Source organism: Chiloscyllium plagiosum, unplaced genomic scaffold (assembly GCF_037043375.1).
Source record: "Chiloscyllium plagiosum isolate Xiang-an unplaced genomic scaffold, Cpla_swu_hap1 HiC_scaffold_27, whole genome shotgun sequence".
Classification (NCBI taxonomy): domain Eukaryota; kingdom Metazoa; phylum Chordata; class Chondrichthyes; order Orectolobiformes; family Hemiscylliidae; genus Chiloscyllium; species Chiloscyllium plagiosum.
The window spans coordinates 58,283,485-58,286,578 of NW_028270165.1; positions in this window are offsets into that span (position 1 = coordinate 58,283,485).

Genomic DNA, 3,094 nt, shown 5'->3' on the forward strand with positions numbered 1-3,094 from the left:
TGTGATGGGAGTATAAGCCTGTCAGAGGGTGAGAGTTTCGGAGGAGGGCGGGGGGGGGGGGGGGGGGGGGGGTTGGTGAATGTGTGTGTGTCTGAGAGGGGTATGGATAAAAGCAAGGGGTTGCATCTTGGTAAAACAAACAAAGCAGCACTTGTACAATTAATGGGAGGGCCCTGGGTCTTGATGTAGAACAGAGATACCTGGGGGTTTCAGCACATAATTCTTTGAAAGTTACACCATTGGTAGATAGGGTGGTTAAGAAGGCGCTTAGCACATTTGCCTTCATGCTTTGGACTTTCTCACAAATATGGTGCACCAAAAGACAGAATTTTTATAAGACATGGCAGCCCATTTTGAATTATCTGGAAGCAGATTTGTCTGCCATTTTAATTAGGGCCTTTGTGTAGCCATGTTGGTTTGGTTTAGTGAACTCTATGCCCTGACAGGAAGAATTTCAAACAAATGTTGGGGTAATAATTGATGCTCTTGAAGATTGAGAGCTATGGTCTTATTGCACATTATTTATTGATCTGTAGTGAGTATAGTTTTGATATGTTTTGTGTAGTAGTTGGTTTACTGTTGTTGTTAGAATGTTATTTTCATATTTTTATAGCTTTATCATTCAGAAAAAGGTTGCAATAAAAGTATTAAAATGTCTAATGCTTTGTGTCTGTGACATTGTTATCAGTCAAGGATAGTTTCCCTATCACCACCAAGCCCCTGAATCAGTATCTAATTAAGGGAACTACAAACATCCATAAGTAGAGAAAACAGCAGCTGTATTTAAGAGACAGAAGGTGAGGTGTTTTTTCTCCAGGCGTCAGGTGGTTAGAGTTTGGTGGTGGTGGAGGGAGAGTTAAAATGATCGGCCACAGGGCAGTGGAGTCATTTAATTTCAGTGTCCCAGAGCTGGTCTCTAAAATGTTCTGCAAGTTGGCCTCCATTCTCCCCAATGTAGAGGAGACCAGGTAGAGAACTGGACATATTTATAAGATTTATTTATTTATAAGTTGTATAAATCTTAATCTCCCAGAGTTATTTTCTAAAAAAATTTAAATTAAATTGGGCGACAATGAAACAGTTTGTTGATCAGACTTGAATCATCACCCTCAAATGAGACAATGCCATTGACAGCAGTGAACAGCTGTTTTTGTTAAAAAGCACAAGTTCTTGATTTATTTTCACATCTTACTGATATTCACATCTGCACATTCAATGTCAAACTCTGACATCAGAAATGACATGACACCATTAATTTTTTCTTACAATAATCCAACAAACAAATTAATAACACAATGAATACCAAGTCCGATTAATATGAAATTAAATTTGACCAAATAAAATGTAAAATCAAATGGGAGATAACAAATGGGGGAAGGGCAGAAGGCAAGAAATGCAGCATCATAGAAGGTGCTCCACCAGGGAGTGTATTTTACCAACTACAACTGCTCAATATAAACAAACACTCTGATATGATCCTCCGGTTTTAATGTAAACCATAGCCCCATACAGTAGGTACCATTTAAATAAGTTAATAGATACAAGCCTTGAGCAAATCCAGCCTCCAGCCGGACCCCCCGCTTCTTGGAGCTCGGACCTTCCTCCAGTTCCGGGGGGTTGTTGAGCTCCTGGGCTCCGGCCGCCGCCGAAGAAGCCGCGGGCGCCGGCTCTCTCTCCTCCACCGCCGACATTTTTAATTTGTTTTCTCGTTCACCCGGTAACCGTCACCTCCCCCTTCCCGGGCCCCGGGAATTATACACACATAAACAATAAACCCCACCGGGGACTGTCTCCTTTTCTTCACAACTTTTGTTTGAAAAGTTCCGGCTTTAATTTGAAATGTATTTTAAAGGTATTTTCTGAGGTAAACGATGCCTGTCTGCCCCCTCCCTCCGTCAGAAACCACCCGCTGAGTCGATGAGAAAACCGCAGCCTCGCGCCGCCATCTTTGTTTTTCTTCTTTCCGTCTCCTCCTTCAGTGACACGCGTCATCCAAGCCCCCTCCAATCAGAGCGCACCTTACTCCACCTGACCAATGGCGGCTGGCTTTGTGCGTCGTGTTGGTCCCACCCTCTGCAATATCTCTCTCCGATTAGTCGGTACCGACCACAAGCTTTGGGATTAGTTGGGAATTTCACAACCACGTCAGTGTATCCGCCCTTTTCATTCCCGTTCATTCATTCAACAGCAGATGACCCAATTTACTGCAACGGGCTCTGGGGCTATAGCGGTAGTGTCACATATTCAGGGGGAAGATGTGATTTTTAACGTTATCAACCAATTCAACTCTGGCACCTCCGCATCCATTCATTCAATCGAAGAGGGCTCAATTTAGTGCAATGGGCTCTGAGGGTATAATATTTGTATCCCATGTTGGGAAGAAACCTCTCCCCACTCATTCACTCGAAGAGGGCCTATTTGCTGCAGAGGTTTTTTTTTATGGCGCAGTGGTAGTGTCCCTACCTTCGAGCCCTGAAATCCCACTGCTATGAGGATGCGTAATAACAAATTTTTTAGTCATAAGTCACATGACACCAGGTTATAGTCCAGCAGGTTTGGTTGGAGGGGATCTTACAGAAATATATTAAATTATGAAAGAAATAAAAGTAGGATGTTGCATTGGTAGGTGAGACTAGGATAAGAGCACACGGCCTCAAGATTAGAGGAAGCAGGTTTAAAACTGAACTGAGAAGAAACTTCTTCACCCAGCGGGTTGTTAATCTATGGAATTCCTTGCCCAGGGAAGTATTTGACATTACTTCAGCAATCACTAGAAGCAGTAGATATGTTTTTGAAAAATAAAAGAATTAAGGATATGGTGAAAACGCAGGTAAGTGCAGCATAGTCCACGAAAAGATTAGTCATGATCTTATTGAGTGGTGGAGCAGACTCGAAGGGCCGGAAGGCTGACTCTTGCTCCTAGTTCTTATGCTCTTATGTTGAAATCACAAGCTTTTGGAGTGTAGTCACTTCAGCAGATGAAGTCATGAAAAAACAAGTGCAGGAAAGAGAATTTAGATAAATGAAAGACAGAGCATCTCAATGGTCAATTACTTACTCCCATTCCTATTTGATTATCTTACTACACAGCAAG